The 26,526-nt window shown below is 44.6% G+C and overlaps 1 protein-coding gene across 6 annotated transcripts in view; it reads left to right on the top strand.

The window, feature by feature from the left end:
* The first annotated feature begins 2,485 nt into the window (after positions 1 to 2,485).
* Positions 2,486 to 26,526, top strand: part of SCML4 (Scm polycomb group protein like 4) — a 125,375-nt gene continuing 101,334 nt past the window's right edge. For 3 of the 6 annotated variants that reach the window (XR_015251452.1, XR_015251451.1, XM_025925807.2), the window contains exon 1: positions 2,495 to 2,708. The gene's annotated coding sequence lies outside the window, so the exon portion shown is untranslated. Of the gene's footprint in view, positions 2,709 to 26,526 lie in introns of all 6 variants that reach the window. The other 3 variants (XR_015251453.1, XM_086707536.1, XM_086707535.1) reach the window with 3 other exon arrangements.

Raw genomic sequence — 26,526 nt, 5'->3', positions numbered from 1 at the left:
ATTTCATTAGTAAATGTTAGCTATTACTGTGATAACATAGGTTGTTTTCGCAGTAGCACTGACTCCCCTGCCCAGGACACAGCTCTCGACACCTGCTGCTTTTTGGAACCATAGCTCTTTACCAGCCACTGACAGGGATTCCTCTTCAAATGGATACTACTCTGAGTAGGTTTGAATTTGGGATGCCCCCAAATTAACCTGCTCCCTCTGGCCGCCTCTTGCTAACCACCAACCCAGTAGCATTTGTGTGGAAAGAGTGGAGCGTGCTGCCTGTGGTCTGAGACAGAAATGTAACCACAGAGCCAAAGAAAATTAACAACGTGGCACAACCTAAGCATCCTGATCGCAGCCCAGGGGTGTACAAGACTGAGAGGGATGTTAGCTGGGAAGGGCCCCTTTTCTGTTTAACATATCCCTCAGCTCGTACGCAGCCAGCCCACCAAATTTCTTTTCTTTTACGTGTTTAACTTAATTTTTTCTTGGAACAAAAAACATTTAGAACTTTTAAAAACGTGGATTTAATTTCTTAACCCCTAAAGTCCTGGTGCATAAAAAAAAGAAATTCCAGTGGATATCCATCTGTCGACCGATGGATCAATCGATCTATCTATTGATCATTTCTTAAGTAAGCCATCTTTAGTTAACTTCAATTTGAAGTCTCACTATGCAGTTGACCTGCGATGCCCATGTCTGCATCCCAGACACGCTCGGCTTAAGGACAGGTCACAATAGCACATCTGGGAGGAGGTGAGGAAGCATGGACTTCAAGGCTCAGAATCACGGACTCACACAGAGCTGAATAGGAAAACCGGAAACTCCTTTCTTTTGGGCAGGTTCTGCAAAGCTCCTTCCTTCCTTCCTTCCTTCCTTCCTTCCTTCCTTCCTTCCCTCCCTCCCTCCTTCATTCCCTCCTTCCCTCCCTCCCTTCCTTCCTCTTTCTTTCTTTCTTTCACAGTATTTGAGAAATATTTGTGATCATTTAATAAAGATCGATTTTATTTATCTGAAGAAACATTTTAAAGTGAACACCGGTCTTCCATCCCAGACCGCTTGAGGTCCTTTGCTGAGCATACTGTGGGATTGTGTTTGAGGTCATGGGCATGATACACACAACCACTGTGACAGACATGCTGGCAGTTGAAATCATCCACTGGGTCCTGTTTTCTTTCCTCCTTCTCTTCCTCCTCCTCCTTTAATGAAATAAATTTATATTAAATGACCAAAATGAAAACCTACCAAATTTGCCTTGTCCCACACAAAATGAAAAAACAAAATTAGATGATTAAATGAACTAAAGTGGCGAATTTATTTCTTGCTCAATAAGTACAATGCTTTGACTTCAAAAAAAATTTAATTTTTTCATGCGTTCGTAATTTGAGGAGAGTGGCTTCTTATTTCTTTCTAATGTCACTCTGCATATACATTCAGACAAACCTCAACTTGTAATTTCTTTTTTGTCTCTCTCGGTAACTGTCCAAGTTGCGGTCTAAGCTTTAATTGGCTCTGGTTCATGTTTAGTCCTAAACATTTGCTAAATTTGCTTATTGCGCATCCCCAGGAGTAAGCCTATGGGTGGCCACATATTTGTTGAATGGATGTTTCGCCTTGTAGGACATACTTTGGAATAATACTCCAGAATGGGCTGAAAGAACTGGGCAAAGGGGAGTCTTCTCCCGTTTCCAAAAAAACAGGAGAAAAAGTCCCTTTACCAGTATAAATTGATTTGCCACAGAGAACACAATGAGGCATGGAGGGTGAATAGTCGTAGCCTTTTTCTTGCATGAGGACTGTTCTATCCCATGCAGGCCTGACCACGAGTGTAGAAACACTCTGCACTTACCCACACAGATCTGGAGTCCAGGTCTGGGCTCCGTCCCCCGACTACGTGTGTTGTATGCAGTTGTAGAGTCAATATGTATGACCGTGGTGTGTTCGCCTGAGTAGGCAACATTCTGGCAAACACACAGGCTCTCCTGAACAGTGATGTCATTAGAATGTTTTTGTTGTTATCATTTTATTTGTCTAAAGTCAAACATCCACTCCTCTTGCTCTCCAGTATCTTACAAGCCCGGTGCTGGCCCACACTGCTGCAGGAACGGGACAAAGAGATGATGTTACAGTCTGGTTTCTATGGCAACAGAGGAGGGGTAATGAAAACCGAAATGTTGGAAACACCCATTCTGACAATTGTGACATAATTCAGGTTATTACAAGGACGTAACTACCAAAGAAGCAGAAGTGTCATTACCCTGCAGCTCATGTCGGCAAAAAGCTACACTGCACATTTCTCTTAGTTGGGCTGCTAAGAGGAAGGAAACACGAAACACACGCACGCACACACACACACACACACACACACATACACACACACGCCTCGTTTTCTGCATGTAAAATGTGTGTGTTCTTTAAAAGCCAGTGGTTGGCTGGTTTTCCGGACATGATGTGGTTGAAGCTGTCATCGTAATGGAAATTCATTGCTGTAGCTATGGTAAATCGAGTTTTCTGCCTGTGCTGAATGCATTAGTCTAATGAGATGTTTGCAGCCGGAGAGCAGGGCTGCTGGAGACGAACTGTGAGCTACTAACACACGGGTGGAAGATTAGCTTTTGTAATACTCGGTTTGCATGTACCGAAAGTCATCTGTCTTCTGAGTCAACATTCCCGGCCTGGTAAAGAACCTGATCAGGGCTCTGGTGAACAAGCCGTAGGTAAGGGAGATGCACAATCGGAGGGTGTGCCGTTGACACAGGATTCCTTCTCTCTCTACTGTCATCACGACAGGTTATCTGGTTCAGTTTATCTGGGTTGCATGCCTACCTCTACGGCAATGCACGAGTGCCCTGTCCTAAAACCACTGAGGCCAGCAGGTAAACTTCAGTTCCTCCTACTCAAAACAAAAATGTTTGATTTCTTAACCAGATCTTAGAGAGGAAGATGCAGGATAGAATTATATAGTTTATAAATTTGGGGTATGTACACATTCACTACTCTTTAACTGCATTTAAATATATAGAAAGTTGTTTTTTCTCCCCTGAATGTGAACTCAAATACCTGTGGGGTTTTTTTTGTGTTTTTTGTGTTTTTTTTTTTTTTTTTTTTGCATGATGATTTCGCTTTGCTTTTGTTTTGTTTTAATTTAAAAAGTGTTTCATGTCTTGGGATAAACGTATTTACTAAAATCTAATTATTAAAATTGATGTGTTGTGAACATGCAAGAGTACTTTTTAAAATTGAATTTTATTATTTATATCCCAGATGGAATATTTTACATGTCTTTGTACTGTTTTTTTTCTTAATTTATCAAGACAGATGAGAATGCTATTTACTGCTAGTTGCTGGTACTGGTTAGTTTTGGGGAAAAAACCAGGTGGCTATGGAATGTCAGGATCAGTTTTCCCAAGTTCAAATACAGAGCTACCTTCTTCCCAGGTGGGGTGTTGTGTAACTGGAACGGGGCAGCATGAAGGTACCTCTGCAGCTTGCTTGCCGAGCAGAACAGGACAGTGGATGAGGGTGGTGTCGTCGGCTGTAAGTCATTTGAGCGATAGTTGAGGTGCTAAGTCAAAGCCCTTTCTACTACCTATAATATAATGGAGAGGTGACTCATGGTGTTGTCTCCGGATTATATGATAGTACTCAAGAGGGTTAGACAATCACTAGCTTTCTGAGAAAGTGGCTTTGGGTTGGTCTCAGACCCTGTGGTACTTGAGAAAGTGATCCAGGCTTTTCAGAATCGAGACGTTGTACACTCTTGTGTTTTCCTTTCTTTTCAACCAGAGGAACCATTTTTGAAGAGTGAGAGGCATAGTTGCTTTTATTCTCAAGACTTAAAAAAACATAGACTATTTGAAGTGAAAGCATAAAAATAACTAAGAAGGAATTTATAGCGTGGTAAAGTAAACGATCTAGGGGTACAATAGTTGTGTGGAGCATTTTTGTGTTGCTTGGTAGAACGAGCCTGAAAAAATGAGGTGGGGGGGTGGTTATTTGAGCAACAGCACCTGGGTGAAGATTACCTAGAAGGACAGTAGTGATCATCTAAACTCAAATAAAACATTAACGTAGGAACTTCAATTTTAGGGGAGTTGTTTGGTGGCACCAGAATCTTTACCTTTTAAACATGTGTGTGACAGATATTTTTGAAAATGTAACTATGTTTTCCTTAGCTCTTTAAATTGTGTATGTGGACAGTCTCTAATGTTTCGGGAAGTTTATCAGTCGGCTTGCTTTATAGAATCACAAGTGCAAATCCCACAAAAACCAGTTCTTCTGTGTGTAACGTGTTTCAATTTCTTCGTGCCTCCAAAATTACTTTTATTTGGCTGCAAAAAAAAAAAAAAAAAAAAAAAAAAAGTAAATGAACGATAATGGAAAGAATATAAAACACTAAGAGAAACGAGTAAATGGCTTTCGGTCCTTTATTTGCTTTTGGTGGTATGTTTTCAAGGCAAGTGAAACCAGCAGAAACAGTTTCACTTTCTGCTTCTTGGCTTCTGGGGGGCTGGGGTGCCAGGGCTCTCCAGCAGCAGGTAAGGCCAGCAGACCAGCTGCTAGAAATCAAGTCCGCGCTGGGACACCCCACGGGGCTGTGGTCCTGCTGCAAGAAACTTTACTCTGGAAATTCAAAAAAGTAATGACTTTCTCAACGTTAAGTAATATTTGCTTATTGTAAAAAATTCAGTCGGTGCCTCAAAGCACAAAGATCGAATTTAAAATTTCTTACAACTTTAAACGATGTGAAAATCACAAGCAGACTGCGTTAGACCTCTCTCATAACGTGGTGGATTTATTTATTTTTTAATCTCAATTCTGGGTCGCAAACACTTCCAACAAATTTAAGGCAACATTACTGAAGTTCCCTGGAATGAAAAGAAGGAATGCTCAGAGAGGAATACCCCTTCGTACCTTGGGGGAGTAACATTTCCGAGGGTGTTGCAGATCTGCTGACAGTTTGGGGCGCTCGGAGGACACACACCGCACCCACATACGCTCGCCTTCTGACACCGTTGGGTCCAGGCAGAGGTGGGGCGGGCGGAAGCTCGGAACTCGCTCCGGCCGGTGGGGGTAGGGGGCGGCTGAGCTCCGCGGGGCGTCGTTCCTCGCCGGCGTGTCCCCCTGGAAGCCTGGGCATCACACTGACGCCAGCCAGGTGGCCTGGGCGTGCCCCCCGCAGTCCACGCGTCCTGCAGGAAGCGGGAGGCGACGCTGCCCCGAGTCCGGTGGGGCTGGGGGCTTCAGATTCCAAGCACCTCCCGTTTCAGTCTGTGCAGTCCTCTGCCTCCGAGCCTTATGCTTTTTTACTCGGGGATGGTGAGGTGGAGAGAAGAGCGAGGAGGGGAGGAGTGACTCTCTTCCCATTTAACTACCGAAGGGCATAACATTCGGTCTAACATTTTGGAGATGAAGTTTGTAAAAGCGGTCCCTTTGGGTGGGAGCACACGTGCCTGTTCATTTTGGTGGGCACATTGGACCTATCTAGGAGGGAGCTTTGTTTAAATGCCTCCTTGGGCATCTGAATCCAGCGATCTCCCAAAAGGCTGGTTTGAGATTTGCACGTTTTTAATGTTTTTGTTGTTGTGGTTGTTGTTGGTGCTTTGGAAGGCAGGTGAGGAGAGATGAGGGGGCTTCTTAACAGCCCCTGGGAGGAAAAAAAAAAAAAAAAACCAAATAGTTTGGTACCTATATAATGTAATAGAAGCCACCGCTGTGTCTAGTAAATTGCTCTAAATTTTAATTAATGAGTCACAAAAGCCACACCATAAGCTTTAAAAATTACCCCTTTATCAATAAGGTGATAATTAACTTTCTCTAGAATTAGCAATTCTCTCAGCCCCGGGCAGTATGCAGCCTAGTAAGTTCTCTGGAATGCTGCCAATTTTAAACAATTGGTCTTTTGGCAAATCTACTGGATTTTAATTCAAACATCGATTGTGACATTTTCCAGCGTGGTTCAAAGACCATCAGGATCACCGAAATCATGGTAAAATTTCTGATTGCAAGGTTGGCTCCAAATGTTTGGGTTGCATTGGAATCTGTCGCTTTTTCTTTTTTCATTGTCCGTTTCCACCTTTCTCCCCCAAACCTCGGCATTTGCAAGAATGCCACACTCTCGCTTCTCCTATAAATCTCTGCTAGCATCTCTGCTATAAATCGCTGTGGCCAATCCTGCATTTGTTGGTTCGCACATACTGGGTTCGAGTGCTCTGCCTGCAAGCCCACGAGGTCCTAAGTGTTTTTTCATTGTTGTATTCATCTCGGTTTCGGTTCCGGCAAGGGTTCTTCCCTAGTATTTCTGCAGGCTCTCACCGCGCGGTTTGTCAGACGCCGAGATTTAGATTGGGACTTGGAGGAGAGGAGGTACAGACAGAGGGCCATTCGGGATATGCTCGTGGCCATTTGAAATTTGGCTAATTCTGACCTACGTATGTTAATATCTGAAGAGGTACAGGAGCACTGGGCATTTCAGAGCATCCGGCTCCACGATGAACCCCCCCGCCCTCCCAACCAACACACACACAGACACACTCCAGCTAGTCACCGGTGGGTGATGTTTAAGGACAGCCTGATGAGGGATGCTGCCATTCGGCCACAGTGGCTGGACGGCAAGTGGTAACGAGTGCACATCACTCCTCTGGAAGTCAGACCTCTCTCCCCTTCCTCTGGGTTCTTCGAATGTTAGCATTGGTGGACTCTTGCTTCATGGAGCCGAGAGCCTGGCTGAGATGAGGTACTGGTGATAAAGTTTGCTGCCGGTTCAGCTGGCAGTGCTGATACAGCCAGGAGCATCCTTGTCCTCAGGAAGGTGGGACGGAGGTGAGCGGCAAGCAGGGTTTGTGCATGTGGGAATCAGTCAGCATCAGAAGAGGCACTTTGCCACCACGGAGGAGGTAAAATACCTCTTGCTTCTTGCAATGATCACCTGGTGGACTACTATTTTAGGACCCAGAGGAATTTATTACCCAGTGGCAGTTCTCCTTTTGCATTAAGCTGAAAAATCATTCCACTGAGTCTGTGTGACACCCTGGAGTAATGGGAATATATTCTGAGATCCAATTGTAGGTGGGCTTCCCTGCGATTGCTCTTGTTACTATTTGGCCAGTTGTGTTTTATAGAATCTGGCGGCATAGACAGGTGAACCTCTCTTTACTCTCCCACCAACTCAGGCATGTTCTACCTAGATTTTTATTTGTGAGGGAGGCAAACGTGCATCTCTTTTCAGCAGCTGCATTTATGGGTCAGATAAATGGGACGTGGTCCCAGCTTTGCTGATTTTCAAGAATGATTGCATAGTCCTGCAGACAGGCTATGCCAGCCCTTTGGGGAAGGGGCTTGGCTGAGGAGTGGTGGCCTTCCTTTCTCTATAAGGCGTACAATTTAGAAACAGAGTGGAGTTGGCTGTTATGAGAAAATTGATGTGCCAGGGAAAAATAGTGTCAATGCTATGCTTTGCAAGGTGGTGACGTTGTCTGGTTAGCCCCGTGATAGTGACTCAACTTTTGGGAGCTGAATATTTGGTAACAAAAGCCTTTGCTCTTTTGCTCTCTCATTACAGAGCAAAAGCCATCATTCTTTCAAAACAGAAGTATATGGCTTGAAATTAATCCTAAAGAAACACGCAGCCTTTCATGAGGATGGGTACTCAACTTGGGAACAAACACTGGGCTGGCAGAGCAAAGAATTACCCTCAATGGGTCCTGGTCCAGCCATTGGAAAATGGTACTTAACAAAGAGGTCCTGGGATAAAACCCAAAGGAGAGACCCTATTCCATGCCCCATCCAATGAGTACTTAACCATCCCTCTCCCTCTTATTTCCCTCCCCTGCTGCAGTTCAGAAGGGACTCAATAATGGCCAACAGTTAGCATATGGTTGTCAGCTTATAGACCAGCTGGGTCATTTCCTTTTGGATTGAAAGAAAGGTTTCCTCTTTTCCCTTTCACATTTGTCCACAAGTCATCCTGGGACATCATCGTTCTGATGAGAAAACCAGGACCGAGCACCAAGGAGTCTGTTTTGCCCTGGTGTCCAGAGCTGGGCCTGAGCCTTGTCACCAGACCAAGGTTAACATCGCAGTGGCCATATCTGAGGGTCTGCCCCGGATGCAGCCTTTGAGCTGGCCTGGGGCTGGCGTCACGATTCTAATCCTATTTGACAGGCAACTATGAACAAGGAAAGGAAGATCTGGAGAGAAAACCACAAGGTGAAAGCCAACTTTGGGGCATTCATGCTTTCCGTTTTAGAGACAGGATTTGGAAGTCGTGCAACAAACAATTCCTTTGGGCCACTTCTAAACTATTACATTTCTAAACTAACCATTTCTAAACTATTATAAGCCAATAGGAATTATTCTCATTCTTTATGGCCTTTTAAAAAAGAGGCTGACCACTTTTCTTCATAGTTCCTTAGGACTTAGTACCCTCACTATTGGGAAATTATGGTGATATCAAGGCTTAATCTAACAATTAGCTATAAAATATGCTGTTCATCCCAAAGAGAATAACTCAAAAATGTCATGTGAGGCACTGGGCTTATTGATTAGTAAAGAATACCACTCTGGGAATAGATTCTGTCATTTTTCAGTCTTGAGAAATGTGTGCCATTTGTTCATGTTGTTGCCATTGTTTGCCTGTGCTGAGGGAGTTTGCCATGAGATTTGGAGGACAGTACACTACATGGTCACCTGTGCATTTCCCCTGATATTGGGAATTCTTCCTTTCAGATGCCATGAGATGTTCAAGCATATTTGATCGTATCCCTTTAAGAGCTTGCTTGTAAAAATGCTTCAAGTGGAAAGCTGCAGATCACTTTATATTTTGGTGCACACATTAGGAAGTATAGAAACGGTGCAGTGGGGGGACCCTCAATTGGTTCTAATGTCTGAAATCACCACCCACAGTATGAAAATACGGCACTTGTTTTGAGTGTTTGTAACATAATTAAGTACTTGACATAAATAATGAGGGCAAACTGGATGGTGTGGTTATGTCGGTGCCTGATATGGAAATGGTTAATTGGTCCCACAGTGGGAATTGTGCATTCCTGTGCAATTGTGCATTGCCTTAATGAGACCAGGTGGGTATAAACTCTCTCCAGGGAACTGAAGTTATAAAGTCAAGTCGGGTGTGATGTGTGTGACAATGTGTGGAAGCCGATGACCTATGATGGTATAGAGGACTGGTCTTTTATTTCTGTTGCCTTCCCTTTGAGTTAGAAGTCGTTTGTCATGAACCCCAGTCACAAATAAAGGGACTAAAATTCTCCATTAGCAGGGTAAGGAAAAAGGGCATTCAGAAAAGTTTGTCTCACACGTGTTTCAGCCCAAATCTCTGCGAAGGTCAAGTACTGAGTTTCTACTAATTGGCTTGAGACCAGAGTAATGTGGAATAAACTGGAAATAAAATCATTTAAAAAATATATTTCTGGGCACAGGTTAGGTCACTGTTTTTATGACTATATTTAACATTTTCATGCCTGAAGAAAAAAAATTCCATGGGACCAAGGACCTGGCTTGTCCTTGTAGATTTCTAACAGCGGATAGTGTGGGTTACACAGCTTCCTGGACAAAGTTAAGCAAAGCCAAGCCTCCTCTGGCCAAGATTTCCTGTATTCTGCTTGTGTACTTGGTAGACTATCAGTTTCCAGGGGGGTTTCTCTTCCCTGGGAATACAGATTTAGGACAGGATAAGGAGAATTTACATTGGGACCATGGAATCACTTAAGTTCCAGAGCATTTTCTTTTTGCTTCTTCTTTTTAAATTAATTAATTATTTGTTTATTTTATATACTGTATTGTCGAGTTGGATAACATACAGTGTGTACAGGGTGCTCTTGGCCTTGGGGGTAGATTCCTGTGATTCATCGCTTCCATACAACACCCAGTGCTCATCCCAACAAGTGCCGTCCTCAATGCCCATCATCCATTTTCCCCTCCCCTACTCCCACTGCCCCCATCAACCCTCAGTCTGTTCTTTGTATTTAAGAGTCTCTTATGGTTTGCCTCCCTCTCTGTTTGAAACTAGCTTTCCCCCCTTCCTTTCCCCCATGGTTCCAGACCATTTTCATGCCAGTTCACCCCATTGTGTAAACTGGAAGGTTAAAATATGACTGAAATAACGAACTCGAGGGAAAAACATCTGACATTTGAAGGGACAAGTTAAAAGCAAAAACCTATACTCTGAGAAGTGGTCTTGAAGTGATTCCTAGCTTCTTAGATTGAATGGATTGTAAAAGCCTTCCTCCCAGGGTCAAGCCTCACACTCTTCCCTAGTGTCTGCTAAAGATACAGACAGCACAGCCTCTATTCTCAAGAGGCTGCCCCCTCTTCCATTGTTGGAAACTTTAACTGTTAGCAAAGGCATTTTCCCCTCCAGAGCTTCCCCTAGCTTCCTCTTGCAGTAACTTCCTCCTCTAAGGGGGTACTTCTGTCTTCAGAGCTGTATAGAATAAATATAAACGGAGCAGCACGGATTCTGAGTGGGCAAAGCCAGTTTAATGGCTACTGATGTGACCCAGGGCAGGTATGGTGGCAATCCTGGGCCCCCCTTACTTCCGAGGGGGTGATATTTCTTGTCCTTACTGCTGAGGCCCGGTGCTTTGAATGTGGCAAGTGCCCAATAAATATTTGTGGAATGAGCGATTCAAGAAATGGTAATGTCAGCATGGGTGGAGACAGCACAGTGTTGTGGAAAGAGCATACACACACTTTGGTGTCACCCCAACTTTATGAGATCATAGGATATAATATTTCAGAAGTCGTTGGGAAGGTTGTATGGGATAATGTATATCAAGTTCAAAGGAAACAGTATATGGAAAAGTATGTGTAAAGTGCTATCCGAGTGGTAATAAATACACGTTCTCATTTATTGAGCATCATATGTTCAGGGATGCTGAGAGAAGCACTAAACATGCTTTATCTTATTTATCGGACTTAAACCACATGGGTGCTTAATACGAAGGCTCTTTTTAAGTGTACTTATTATTTTGAGAGAGAGAAAGAGAGAGAGAGAGAAAGCAAGGGAGGAGCGGAGAGAGAGAGGGAGAGAGAGAGAATCCCAAACAGGCTCCGTGAGGTCAGCACAGAGCCCACTGCGGGGCTCAATCTCACGAACTGTGCAGCCTGAGCTGAGATCAAAAGTTGGATGCTTAACCGACTGAGCCACCCAGGCGCCCCAATACGAGAGCTATTCTTATCTCTATTACACAGGTAGGGAAATTGAGGCTTACGTTAAATAACTTGTGGAGGCTCACATGGCCATATGAAGTCTGCTGAGTCTTTTCTTCAGTTTTGAAAAGCCAATGGGGTGTCCTTGTCTTTTCACCTGCGAGGGCTGAGGAGAAAGAGCTCTTTCATGCGTCAGAGCCAGCTGCTTCTGCTCAACCCGGCTGGGCTGCTCCCAGGTCCAGCAGGTTCCAGAAAGGAAATGATTCCCTGGTGTTTCCACTTGGAAAGGCATTTTTGATCCACAGCAAACTTTTAAAGCAGTAGGCTTTCAGTCCTGTCAGACTCAACCCTCATTTTTATTACGAATATTTTTAAGCCCCTGTTTGCAACCCCAAAGTGAAATTCCCAGATAACACAGCCCACCCACACCCACAGTCTAAGAAAAACCAGTGTCATGTCATAACTGAAATATAAAGAGGAATAAAAACAAAGTAATTAGTGATTACTTCTGGTGTGGGTGCCCTGTTCTGGACACCACATGAAGGGGTCAGGTGCTTGACATCTGCTACCTCCAGTGCAGTCTAAAACAATGCTCTCGGCGACTCAGGCAACACAAGCTGGTCCTGCTGCTGGTGACATGATTTTCCCAAACAGCAAACAACTCTTGGAATTCTGAACAAAATAGAATTTTGTATTTATGCATTTGCTTTAGGTATTATTTACATTCCTGGAAAGTAAAGGATATATTATAGCTAAGTAGAAATATGTTTATACATAAAATGAAGTTCACTCCAGGTTCACAAAAACAAGATTTTCACTCATGTGACCATACGGCGAGACTGCGCTTCATCATGGGGGATAGCTCTGTGTGTCCAGTGTCCCTGGTCTCTGCCCCCCACATGCAGTAATGCTCACCCTGCTCCCAGTATTGGGCCAGGTAAAACCACATCCAGCACATTCCCAAAATGCCCCTCTACAGGCGGTGTTTTCACCACCACTGAGCACCTGTGGATCAGAGTATGCCAACCTGCCATGAACTCCACTTTCTCCTACCTCCCCAAATGCCTGCTTAATTAGAGTTTTAAAAAGATGGTGCTGGGCGTGCCTGGGTGGCTCAGTTGGTTAAGTGCCAAACTTTGGCTCAGGTCATGATCTCACGGTTTGTGGGCTTGAGTCCCCCCACGCTGGGCTCTGTGCTGACAGCTCAGAGCCTGGAGCCTGTTTCCGATTCGTGTCTCCCTCTCTCTCTGCCCCCGCTTCTCTCTAAAATAAATAAACATTTGAAAAAAAAAAGATGGTTCTGTTTTGTCAGTTCCTTACATGATTGCTAAGTAGAGACATCTCAAATATTGTGGCAGGAATTTGGGGGTAACTTTAACATTCTGAGAAGATTTGTAGTGGATTTCCTCTAAAAAAAAAAAACTGTACCTTTAAGCTTGAGAAGACGTTTTCTATCATGTTTCGTTCTCTTTCAGATTATGCATAGGTTTTATCGTAATAAATAGAGTATTTTAAAAACACCTTTGGAAAGTCCTCACTATTCTCTGGGTTTGCTTGAAAACATTAACAGTTAATGAGGGACCATGATGATGCAGAATTTGTACTAGTTATCCACACAACCGTCCTGGAATGTATCATTATTCCACTTCACAGACCAAACCCTAAGATTCGGTGAACTTAAGCAGCGAGTTTAAGTGTCTCAAGGTCATCCAGGAGGTTCTATAACCAATTTCAAAGCCAAACCCATGCCTTTGCTCTCATGTGCCTGGCTCCTGTATAAGCTCTGGATATATGATATACACTTTGATCTGTGATGTGGAAATCCCATGTCTGAGAAGTTTTTCCTTGTCGAGTACATAAGAATGGGGTAGAGGAATAAACATGGCTACAGATTCTTTGACATTCCTTCCATGAAGCTTTGGGGTCTAATTCCCCTTTCCTTGACTCTGGGCTGTTCTAAGTGACTTGCTTGACTCATAGGATGTGACCGAGATAATGTTCCAGGACTGACATCACAAGTCTTCCAGTTCCACCTGGGACTCAGAATGCTCACTCTTGGAGCCCTGAGCCAGCAAATAAGAGGAAGATTGTCCCAAGGCTGCCATGCTATTAGGAGCCAAAGCTCCGTGGAAGGTCCTGGACAAAAAAAGACGTGAGGATGGGTGTGGGGGGGGGGGGGGGGTGGTTTGCGCGGGGCAGAGGAAGAGGCAGGAAATGGAGCTACTGGATGTGTGGATGAAGAAACCACTTGGGAAGTGAATCCTTCCATCTCAGCCTCCCCAGCTGATGCTCCACAGGTCACAGGCAAACTGTCCAATCTAGCCTTTCCTGAATTCCTGATCCACAAAATGGGTGGGACATAATAAGCCACACATTCTGTGATAGTTTTAAATGTAGCAACTGATAACCAAAACACATTAATGGCATTCTTTCTGTTGTATTGGGTATTGTGGATTATTTTTGATGCTTAAGAATGAAGGATTTTCTACTTCAAAAGGAAGCTAAGATTCACTATAAAATATAGTTGATATCCATTTGCTAGGAATTGAAATAAGAGACAGAAGTTTTGCTCCATATACAGTTACCATCAGAAGTAAGTGTTTTCAGGGGAACTGTTATTTTAATAAGTGCCTATTTAATTTTACAGTTAGTATATATATTTATGTCTTGAATGACAAATACTTGATTTGAATTTGTGAATATGACATAAAGTTGCAGTTAAAAATGTATTTATTCCAATAGGCCATTAAAGATTCAGTAAGTGTTAGGTAAATATGGTATCTCAGGTGTATTAGTCGCGGTTCTCCAAAGAAACAGGACCAATAGTAGTTACGTAGGTAGATAGATAGATAGATGATAGATAGATAGGTAGGTAGATAGATAGATAGATAGATAGAAATTTATTGTGAGGAGTTGGTTCACATGATTATGTAGGCTGAGAAGTCCTAACATCTGTAGTGAGCAAGTTGGAGACCCATTCCTGTCTAAAAGCCGGCACACTTGAGACCCAAGAGGAAATAATGTTTCAGTTTGACTCCAAAGGCAAGAAAAAAACTAATGTCCCAGGTCAAAGGCCATCAGGCAGTTCCCTCTTACTCAGCTTTTTTAAACTACTCAGGTTTTCAACTGATTGGACAAGGCCCACCTGCATTAGGAAGGGCAAATCTGCTTTACTTAGTCTACAGATTCAAATGTTAAGCTCATCCCAAAACACTTTCACAGATACACTGAGGATAATGTTTGACCAAATATCTGAGTAAACCACAGTCTACTCAAATTGATGCATAAAATTAGCCATCCTAGCAGGTATTCAGACATAACACATTTTGCAAATGTTGTACCTAAGGGATCTGAAGTTTGGTAAGCACTGCCTTGAGCCTTAGGCTGTCCATGTCTCTAGTCCAAGGGTTTGAAGCTAAAATCCCAGGTGGTATTGCTCATTTATCCTTAGGGACATGATCCTGAGTCCTTTCCATAATGTCTCCTGAAGTTATCCTTTGGTTTTCAGAGCAGCGTTTAGAGAATGTCCCTATTGGTGAATCTAATTCTGGGGAAGTTTGAGCTATCCTTTAGATTTTTAGCTGCCCTCTCAGGAGTGGCCATTTCGCAGCATCCCACGGCTGGACACCATATTTACTGTCAGTTCCTTGGGCTGCCCACAGTTCTACAGCTACAGTTCAAGCACCCTGCTGGCTCCCATACAGGATCGTATGTCACAGCAAGCTCAGGCCTCTAGTGAGAGAATGTCTGCCGTGAAAGTGAGGCCCATTGATACCCTGCCTCACTATTTCATGTTAAGTCTGGCATAGTGGTGACAAGGAGCTCAAATGTGATGTATACAGTATGGCATCATAGGAACTATGATAGGTCTATGTGTCCTGGCCATGAAGGCAGCTGGACATTTTCATGTCCCTCTCTGGACCATACTTGTTTAGATGATGCTATGTGTCACCATCAATTTCACTTACCCACTGCCCACTCTCTGTGGATTTGTGTCCAAACTGCCTCCGGAAGCAGGATAAAAATCTTGAGGTCAACAGTTTTATCTCTGGCTTCTTTGGCTTCAGGTGTCATTGCCGAACAGAACGTCAGTGATGGGCATCTTGGTGGAAGATGGAAGAAGACACAAGACACATGTTTTTCTTTAGGTGGATGCCGTTTGATTGTAACATTCTGGGCAGCCCTCAGCTTACACAAAGGGCTGCATATCAATGCAACCAGTTATTGCCCTCGCCTATCTTTAGCTGTCTGAGAGAGGGATGGAGTCTTCCTCGCTATAATGATGAGTCATGGTAGGACTAGAGAGACAAGTAGGGGTGGGTTGATTCAGAAGTCATATGAGGAACAAGAAGCACAAAATGCAATGAAAGAAAACAAGCAAGTTCACGAAAACAAAGTGTATTTATTTTGATTATGTATGTATAGGATGAAAACAGGTGATCTGTTTCCCATGGTAAGGAAGAAAACATATTCATAGCGTCTGCATTAGTTTTCCAGGACTGTCATAATCAAATACCAGATGCTGGGTGGCTTAAACAGCAGAAATTTATTTTCTCATCATTCTGGAGTCTAGAAGTAGAAATTCAACAAGGTGTTAGCTGTTTGGTTTTTCCTAAGGCCTCTCTCTTTGGCTGGTGAATGCTTACCTACTTGCCATGTCTTCAACGGTCTTTCCTCTGTGTGCTTGCACCCCTGGTGTATCTCCTTCTTGTAAGAACCCCAGTCCCTGTTGGGGGTCCCTCATTTAAACTTCATGACCTCATTTAAACTTCATCTCCTCCTCACAGGCCCTCTCCAAATATAGTCACATTGGGGATTAAGCCTTCAACATATGAATTTTGGGAACTCTGCAGCTGTAGAACTGTGGGAAACCCCAGGCACTGACAGTAAACATGGAGGCCAGCTGTGGGATGCTGATGAATTATGCAATTTAGTGCATAACAATGCTTATCTTAAGATTTCATCTGACAATTTTCATCTATTGCCCTGTAAATTATCGATGGTAAATGTGCCTCATAATGGTCTCTTATGATTTAGCAAATGCCTCCATTTTTTGAAGGTGAGGTCAGTTACATTTCTGCTATGCCCACTCCAGATCGCCGAGGGATGTACTTCACCACAGTTCTGCCACTGCCCTCAGGGCAGAGGAGGTGTTTTGATGTCTCCAAATCATTTTTATTTATTTTTTTTTTTTATTTTTTTTTTTTTTAAATTTTTTTTTCAACGTTTATTTATTTTTGGGACAGAGAGAGACAGAGCATGAACAGGGGAGGGGCAGAGAGAGGGAGACATAGAATCGGAAACAGGCTCCAGGCTCTGAGCCATCAGCCCAGAGCCTGACGCGGGGCTCGAACTCACGGACTGCGAGATCGTGACCTGGCTGAAGCCGGACGCTTAACCGACTGCGCCACCCAGGCGCCCCTCCAAATCATTTTTAAATGACAACTGGAATCTCTCCCTGTCTCCTCCTGCCTCAGTAGTGTAAGTTCCCGAAGTCCATAACATTGCTGAAACTCAACAAGGAGGGTTGTACTGATAGAGGTAGGCTAGCATCCCAGAGCTTGCGCCTGCTGATAGCCCCCACCGTGCATTCTACCTCTCCCAGTGGGACAGAAGACACCCCTAGTGGGCAGCAGACATCCTAATATGCTTTGTGCACTAGTTGGGAGGCAGAGTCTTGAGGAGACAGATTCTATTTGAGTAACAATTATTAATCTTACTTTCATCCCTTTAACTAGATCTTCATGAACTCTTCAATCTGGAATTTTCCTCTAATTCTTGAGAGATTAACTTGTTGAAAATGAATAATAATTATTGAATTTTAAAACTGATGTTCAGAGCATTGCATGTGCATGAAGTAGTTAACAAGCTTTGTTGCAAGGAGAGTGAGGTGCTGTAAGTTAAATGTCTTGCTTCAGGATCAATGACGGTAGCTGGTTGGGACAAAAATCTTGCATTCGTGAATCCTTGGCCACAGTCATTGCCAACTGGCCCAAAATGTTGCCCTAAAATCCCTGATTTGAGGATGAGCAATATGTGATGCTGGAGCATGGAGAAGCTTGAAAATATTTGCTTATAACATATAGCTCAAGGGGGCACCTGGGTGGCTCAGTTGGTTGAACATCCGACCCGGTTTTTGCTCAGGTCATGATCTCATAGTTTGTGGGTTCGGGCCTGGAGTCGGGCTCCATCCCGGCAGTATGGAACCTATTTGGGATTCTCTCTGTCTCTCCCTCTCTCTTTCTGCCCCTCCTCTTCTCTCTCTTTCTCTCAAAATAAATAAATAAACTTAAAAAAAACCCATATAGCTCAAACACTGTCCTCACTCATATTTGATGGTGTGAATTGAGTTTGACTCTGACCTGTCACAGTTTTGGTTGGTGTCTTAGGCATCAAGAGAAAGTACCAGGAGAGCTGCCTTGCATAGAGACCAATGGTTTTCCCAGGCTTTGTTGGCAGCTTTCTTTATCCATATACCAATGCCAGTGGAAGATTTCCAGTGGATTCTGGGTGCTGATGTGGCAGGCAGTGTGGGGAAGGCTGCAGTGAGAGGAGTGAGAATGACTTCCCTTGGCTTTGTGTTCCTCACCTGACAATAGTGATGGCATCACGATTATTGTGTAAGTCCGGGACGGAGGCCAATGACCAAGTAGTTAGTGCAAGGGCTCAGCCTTATCAGCCAAGAAATAGGCTCTGCTGGGCTCCTTGGTGGCTCAGTCCATTGAGGGTCCAACTCTTGATTTTGGCTCAGGTCATGATTCCAGGGTTGTGGGATTGAGCCCCTCATCGGGCTCCATGCACAACGTGCTTAATATTCTATCTCTCTCTCCTCCTCTGCCCCTCTCCCCCACTTGCATGTGCTCTCTCTCTCTCAAATTTAAAAAAAAAAAAGAAAAAAAATAAATGGCCTCAGCTTGTTAACTGCTCTTGCCTGCTGACGACATGAGCATGGGGTCTACCACAGAGAGGTGCTTCTTGTGTTTGCTAGATGGACTGAAGGATATATGGACAGAAAGGGAGATGAGTCATTATGTGAGGGGGTTATGTACCCAAAGGCTTGCTCGGCTAGCTCTCTGGTTTCCAGGTTGGAATTTCAACTGTTTTAATGGCCATCTCTACCCACATGTTCCACAGGCACCCTAAACTCAATGTTTGCAAAGCTGGATTTCTCATTTGCCCCACATCTTCTCCTTTATTCTACCTTCACAAAAGCTTCCCCTCCAAGATAACAGTTTCAGAATCCCAAACTTTGCTTACCCCAAGCCTTCCAACTGGAAGTCCTAATTGATATGACTTCCCGAAAAGAGTTTCCTGTGGTTCCCCCTTTTTTCCCTCCACCCTCTGTTGCCCTTGCTCAGGTCCTCACTAGCACCCTCCACCTGGGCCATAGCCATGACCTTCAGCTCCACCTCTCTGCCTGCAGCCCCTCACCCTTCCCCCACCTCATGTAATGCACAAAGTTATCTTTGTAAGACACCTATCTGCTCAAGTTCCTTAATTGTTTAGATATCTCAAATAGAGTCCCTTGTTTGTATCATTGGTTGCCAAATGTTTGCACCATGTTCCCCACTATAAATAATTCCTTGAGCGCACATCTCCATACATGAATGCATTATACCTTTTGTAAAACACAAACAAAAATAGAAATGAAAAAGCCTATATGAGCCCTTTGTCCTTCCCCATATATACTTGAAGCCTCTGTGTTTTTTCACTTTCTGTTCCTGAGTCCTGGAATTCTCTTCCCTCACTTCTCCAGGTGATGAAATTCTATGTGTCCATCAAGACACTGCTTACACATCACTCCCCTGACCCGGATTCTCCACGCAGACTTCCTCTGTGCCTTTTTATATAATATTTAGATTCTTACGCTTTCTCCTGCGCCATGACTTGAGAAGAGTTTTCTAGTGGGCAAGGAGAAAGAAGGAAAGTATCAGGATGTATGTCTCTGTTGTTGCCAAGAACAAAATTGTAATAGTACATACCTTTGCTTCCTTGCCAAACCTTCCAAAGAGGTGTTTTGTTTTCTTCCTATTTTGACCTTGCTATTCCTCGGGGTAAAATGTATCTCCCACGGACGAGTGCAGAAGCAGGCAGCCAGATAGACACAAAGTGGGAGGGGAAGGAATCAATGGAGGGAGATGTGCAAAAGTAAACTTAATTCCGCATATCAAGCGATTAGGCTAACGTGATTTAGAGCACCGTGATGGGTGCAGTTTGTGTGTAGTTTTTCCCTCGGTCTGTAATTAATTTGTGGTAATGCTCTAGGTTGTTCAATTTTGGTAAACGAATGGAGCACTGTTCTTTGCAATAAAAGCGGTGGCCACAACCTAGTCATTTTACGGTAGCAGGAGTGGAAGATAATTACAGGTCTAGAGAACGTCCCCATCCAGAATGAGAACACAGCTGGCTTGTCTTCCGAGGAGAGTGGCTGTGAGCCGGGATCGCAAAGTTGACGCGGGCCGCAGCGAAATGCCAAAGCATTTTCCCCATCCAGCCACGGAGAGTGCTTAACTCACTTTTTAGATATTCCACCCCGTGTCCTACAGGGATTTGTGCTAATAAATATGACAATAACATTGTAATGGGACAAGAAAGGCTGACACGGCATTTTGTTAATTTGTGTTCAGCATTAGCAGGGAGCTTTGCAACCCCTGGGCAATGAAACAGGAACGAATTGGTGGACTGTAGGCATTTTAATTAGAGGCCTTGGGAATATCTGTGTGCTATGGCAGCTGAGTGAGACCTGGCCCCACAAAGTTTACCCAAGGCGTGCTTTCCCTGCTTGCCCTCAGCAGCCATTAAAAGGTCTTACTGGTGGCAGGGGCTGGGGAAGGGAGGAAAAAGTTTCTAAGAAGAGGAGGATTCCTGGTGGGCTGGCGGCCAACACCAATTAGCTTACTCGGCTGTCAGCACCCACAGCCCTTGTTTTAACAAAGTGGTGGCAAAGATCGACAGAAGTGGCTTGACCCCATGATGGACCCCAAAGCATTTTTAAAAGGCTCTTTTTACTGTTGCTACCTTTTCATAATTTGGCTTAAATACAATTCGAGAATAAGAACATCATAAATCAAAAGCTGTTAGCGTACATGACCCCTGAAATTTATGGGTATTAAGCAGAAAAAGCTTAGGAACGTTTCACCAAATAATTTTCCAATCCCCTAAGACTCATTTAAATTTCCCTCCTCTCCATCTCCCGTTGCTGAGGCATATTCACTGCACAGGAGCATCTGAGCCCCGCCCAGAGTGGAAGGAGTCCCCTCTTTGCCATCAGACAAGCTGGTTGGTTTTTTTTTTTTTTTTCACGTTTATTTATTTTTGAGACAGAGACAGAGCATGAACAGGGGAGGGTCAGAGAGAGAGGGAGACACAGAATCTGAAACAGGCTCCAGGCTCTGAGCGGTCAGCACAGAGCCCGACGCAGGGCTCGAACTCATGGACCTCGAGATCATGAGCTGAGCCGAAGTCGGACGCCCAACCGACTGAGCCGCCCAGGCACCCCAAGCTGGTTGGTTTTTATAAGGAGGAGCTCAAAGCTCTGCCCAGCTACTGGCACCACATGGGCAAAGAGCCAAGAAACACAAGGAAGACATGGCAGCTGTCTTCCGGTCGGTTATGTGGCCTTGGAAATGGCAGGGTCTATCGGTACTGCACCCCCTTCCACATTTCTTTCACCTTCATCCTTGGGGCTGGTGGAGCGGAGAGCTTCAGTGGGAGATGGTCGGACTAATTGGAGGGAAAGGGCCCACTGCCAAGCTAGGATGGGGACTTAATACCAAAAGCCAACCACTCTTGTTACAGTTCAGGGAAGTGAGTGCCAGCTTTGGAGACCCCAGTGCTCAGGCCAGAAAGGCAAGGTGCAGAGCAATGGGCTCACCAGAGGCCACCATTAAGGAGCAGAACCACCCAGTCATGCTGTGGTTAATGAGTCTCGCCGTGTTAGTGAAGTAGAAACCAATTCGTGGCACTACTTAACATTTGTTAGTCAACTTGACAAATAATTATTGAGCTCCTCTGAGGGACAAGACACATGGAATAAATTACTCTGGCCATGTAGACAAAGTCAGGCCCACAAGGGCCAGAAGTGGGTCTCCCGTCCTCCAAGGATCACCTCCTCTAGAAAGCCTCCTTGCCCTCCTCCAGCCCTTGTATTTACTCTTAGAGAGCGATTCAGGTCTGTACTTCAATTCCCTGCGTCCTTAGGTTGGGGTTTCACTGGTGTGTGTGTGTGTGTGTGTGTGTGTGTGTGCATGTGCGTGTGTGATTGTATTTTCTTCTCACTTAGGGGAGACTCTGAGGAAAGCTGCCACCTCACACACAAGGCTTGGTGGTCTAGCAGTGGTGTCCAGGTGGCCTAGGCTGGGACTCCCAGCCCTGCCACTGCCTCAGAGGTTAAATTGCCTCGTTTTGGCTCTCCGAGCCTCGGCCTTCTCACTGTGAAAATGCAGACATTAGCACCTGTATCACAGGTTGCTATGAGGGGCACCTGAGCTGTGTCCAATACTTTATATATTGCCTGACCCACAGGGAGTATGCAATAAATTGAAGCTAATATGATTATGTCATTTCGCACATGGTTGTGAACTGAGTCTGTTCGTTGTCTATTAGGAACAAAATCTCATTTGACTGTCCTTCCTTCTCGAGTTGAGAAGGGGCCCTCTAAGTTAAGAGCTGCCTTGGAAAAGTAGAGAAGGTGTTATCACTTGGCCCTGTGATAAATCTTATTTTATTCGACGAGGAAAGGAAAAAAGGGAGCACATCCTTAGACATTTCTGAGGCTGATGGGAATATCGATGGTCATCTCTCAAATAGCCGTGGCCTTCCGCATATGAATCCTTGTGCTTTCTGATTCCCCCCACCAGTCCTGGTGCTCCCTGGAGATAATGTCTGCCCATTCCAATGCCGTTGTTCCTATTAAAATTAGGAATATTATATTTCAGAACCAGGCTGATTTCTCATCAGGTCTCATTGCCAACAGGATAGCTGCCATGTGCTCTTAGATCTGAGGGCCTATAAAACAGCTCACCACATATGTGAAACTCTATGTCACTCTTCACGGAGCTAAGTTGGAAAATGTATAGTTTTAGAAGAACATAGTCAAGTTGGAAATGTGGCTTTGGCTGGGTCTGGGCATAATTGGGGTTTTCAGGTGGACGTTGGCAGCTTCCGTCTAACGGAAACATCAGGGCCCATAAAATCGGTCCAGTGTCAGAGTTTCAGGTGCTGTATTACATATTCTTGCAGTGCCTCCATCCGTCATCTTTTTTGAAAAATGAGGGTGCAAAAATGGCAGGATATACTGCTTTAAAAAGGCCACCAGCCCAGCCTGCCTATAATTAGTGAGAATAGCACGCTGTTGAAAAAGGTGGTATCTGATGTTTTATTGTTAATTCATATTTTCTTAATATCTATGGACATCTGTGTATTTTAGGAACTTTCCTGCAGTGGAAAAAGGAGTAAGACAAGGCCCTAGTCTTCACGGAGCTGATGGGGTACTAGAGGGGTCAGCACACATTTTCTGTAAAGGGCCACACAGCAACTGTTTTATGGCAGTACCTACAACAGGATTCCGCGCCTTTCCTACAGCCCTCAGCCCTCCTTTCCTCCCTCCCTCCTCCCACCTGCTGACACGCAAGACACCCATTGCCTCCTCACCCGTAACATAGGCACTAACACAGCACCAGCTGATTGTGAGGACACCCCGAGCTGATGTGCAAATCCCTCACTCTAGCTGTCACTTAAAAATGTTAGTCTGGGGGCGCCTGGGTGGTGCAGTCGGTTAAGCGTCCGACTTCAGCCAGGTCACGATCTCGCGGTCCGTGGGTTGGAGCCCCGCGTCGGGCTCTGGGCTGATGGCTCAGAGCCTGGAGCCTGTTTCCGATTCTGTGTCTCCCTCTCTCTCTGCCCCTCCCCCGTTCATGCTCTGTCTCTCTCTGTCCCCAAAATAAATAAACGTTGAAAAAAAAAATTAAAAAAAAAAAATGTTAGTCTGCCTTCCTCCTGTCCTTCCAATTGAATCAGAGAAAGAAAAATCCCTCTCCCTTTTCCAGGCTAAGCCATCTACCCATGCCCCAACTCTGACCCAGACATCTTCTCCAAGACTGTGTTTACTCAGTTCTTTCTCTCAAACACTCAGCTGACCCCTCTGTCTTGTTCCGCTTTGCCTGCAACATATTTAGGTCTGTTCTGTTAAAAAGATAGATTGAAAGAAGGAGGAGGAAGAGGAAGGGGAGGAGGGAGGAGAAGAAGGGGAAGAAGAAGGAGAGGAAGGAGCAACCTCTATTTGACTTACATCCTCCTCCATTCTTTTTCTGTCTCTCTCTCTTTTTAAATATTTATTTTTGAGGGAGAGAGAGAGACAGAGAGAGAGAGAGAGCGAGAGCGTGTGCACAAGTGCGGGAGAGACAGCGAGAGGGAGACAGAGGATCTGAGGTGGGCTTTGTGCTGAGAGCAGCGAGCGAGCCCGATGTGGGGTCAAACTCATGAACTGCGAGATCATGACCTGAGCCGAAGTCAGACGCTCGACTGACCCAGCCAACCAGGCGCCCCTCTTTTTCTCTTTTATACACGTGGTCTCCGAATACCTCACTTCTCCATTATTTCTCTTAATCATTTCTGTTCCTTCCTTCGGTTTTTCCCTCCAGAGACATGCTGGGCTGTGGAAAGGAGCGCTTTAGGGTCAAGCGCACATCTCCGTGTTCTTGTCTGTGGTGTCACAGACCCTGGGCAGGTTACACAGCAAGATCCTCGTCTGTGTGAACTGGGAACAGTGAGGCCGCCCTCATGAGGGGATTCTGAGAACTTAACAAAGTGATCAGTGAAAGGCACCTTGTCAGGGCTTGGCATGTGACAGGTGCCACTCAATGAATTCTGTTCTCTTTCTCCTCTACAAGCTGTTTAAGGAAGGACAGGGGCCTCTGTCCTTGGGGAATTGAGGAGGGGGTGGGTAGGGATGTTTTTTTTTTCCAAAAAATTCCTAATATAGTCCTCTGAGTTGGGAAAACATGCCTAGACTTTTTTTCTTTTCTTTCTTCTTCATCTTTAAGACTCGCAAAAAGGTATTGTGGGATTCTAGATTAGTTAATTAATTAATAACTCTTCTCAATATATATTGATTCAACATCAGCTATATGTGTACCCCTGTGAACGTTCTGGTGGTTCCTGCCTGAGAGAAGCTCTCCATCTGACTGGGCTATAGAGTAGAGAGCCAGGCAGGTCACACAGAATTCTGTGCATTGGAGGGTGAGCCATAGGTGTGCCTGCAGAGTGCCATGGGAATGCAGGCAGGGAGGGGCCCTCTCTGGTGGGCGAGGTGGGGAGTCTCCTGAGGAAATGCCCTCTGAGCTGTGTGGAAGGGTGTGCCAGGGCAGAGACGCCCTGGGAAGGGATTCTAGGAGGCTGGCAGTGCTGTCTTGTAGATCAGTGAGAGCCTGTCCTGGGTCTGGTTCAGAGAGAGGTGAGATGAGAAAGGCAGGCCAAAAGTATGAGCTTTGTCGTGATCCTTTTCTAGAAACATAAACACTTATTCCTCCATATGAAGGGAAGAATGGACTTCCCCATCCAGAAGGTAGAGGAGGGGCCTGGGAAGAGAGGTTTCTGGGAGGCAGAGTTCAACTCAAGGTTAGGAAGAATTTGTGATCGGTCCTACCCAGCAATGGGCAGGCATGTGCAAGCAGGAAGCAAGGCATGTGGGGGCAACGAGTAGGGAGAATTTATAAATGGGATGGAGCAGGAGAGATGAGCTTGATTCCAGCCTATGCCCAGGCCATGCCTGCCTTACCCAAACTAGCTCAGAAGGCTGGTGCTGGCTCTCACACCTCAGGTCTCCTCCCAGAAAAGCCCTGTATGTTCAGCTCAGCTCTTGGCTGCCTCAGGACCTCCAGTTTTGCCACAGTTTGCCCTTGAAGGGATAAGGGGGGACAAAAGGGACAATTGGATAATATCTTCTGCTAGCAGTTTAGAGAGCTAGCCAATTTTTAAAGAATTAAATGAATGTGTATGTGCATATGTGTGTGTATAGGCATTGTGTAAAGTATTGTGATTTGATTCCAAATATTATTCTAAGAATAGCAATCATTATTATAATAATTATAGCAATATAATTATTATTTGCTTTTATATATTTATATTTATTATATTATGCCAAATATTAAGTCTATTTGGAATGTTCGACAAAAGCAATTTACCTCTGGTCCACATTATCGCCCATCTCTCTTCTGGACTCCCCTGTGGGATCCTGATTCTGAAAGGTTGAAATTAACATTGAGAAGTGGAGCCTGGGACCCCATCTTGCCTTCCCATGGGGCCTGGCCTCAGGCAACTATGGACGTTCTGCCAGGACTTAATTTTGTAGCAGGCTGTGGGGTTATTTATTTATTTTAAAACTATTTTCTCAAGTTATGCAAGTTGTACGCACACATATTCATGTTTAAAAAATTTTTTTTAATGTTTATTTATTTTTGAGAGAGAGAGAGAGTGTGTGAACAGGGGAGGAGCAGAGAGAGGGGGAGACACAGAATCCCAAGCAGGCTCCAGGCTCTGAGCTGTCAGCACAGAGCCCAATGCAGGGCTCAAACTCAGAGCTGTGAGATCACGACCTGAGCTGAAGTTGGATGCCCAACTGACTGAGCCACCCAGTTGCCACACACACATATTCATGTTTTAAAATGAAAATTAGTAAATTAGTACAGAACCTAGGAAGCTGCCGTCATAAGTGACCACAAGTGGCCTATAAGGTACTTCATGCTCTGGACGTCTATTCTCTGCCTTAGCTCATCTCCTTCCTCCCCTCAGTCATGCTGTGTCCCATATCCTTACTGTCTTCTAACATACCCACCACAGGGCCCTTGTACTTGCTTTCTTCTCTGCCAGGAACGTCCTTCACCTACATATCCCCACTGCTTACTCTCCAAGCTCCTAAAGGTCACTCTTCAAATATTATTTAAAGACAGAGGTCTTCCCAGACCATCAGTATAAAATAGCACTGTCACTGCCATTATGCTTTAGCTCCCTTAACCTAATTTGGTCTTACAACATTTATCATCACCTGGCTTATTACATATTTATTTGTTGCCTGCCTCTCCCTACTAGAACGTAAGTTCTATGAGAGAATGCAAGTTCCATGACTTTTTGTTGTTGTTTCTACTATATGCTTAGTGCCTGAAATAGTGGCACATAGTAAGTGCTCAGTAAATAGTTATAGACTAAATAAATGAATTAATGAAGACCACAGTAAAAAGTAAGAATCACTCTCTCTTATGTGCTCACTCCCTTCCCACATTTCTCAATTCTTAGCACTGTAACCGTGTGTCCTTCTAGAAATGTTCTTTGCATGTAAAAGAATACCTAGAGGGGCGCCTGGGTGGCGCA

Source organism: Puma concolor, chromosome B2 (assembly GCF_028749965.1).
Source record: "Puma concolor isolate L17-30 chromosome B2, mPumCon1.1.hap2, whole genome shotgun sequence".
NCBI lineage: Eukaryota > Metazoa > Chordata > Mammalia > Carnivora > Felidae > Puma > Puma concolor.
This window is presented reverse-complemented; position numbering and strand designations above follow the sequence as displayed.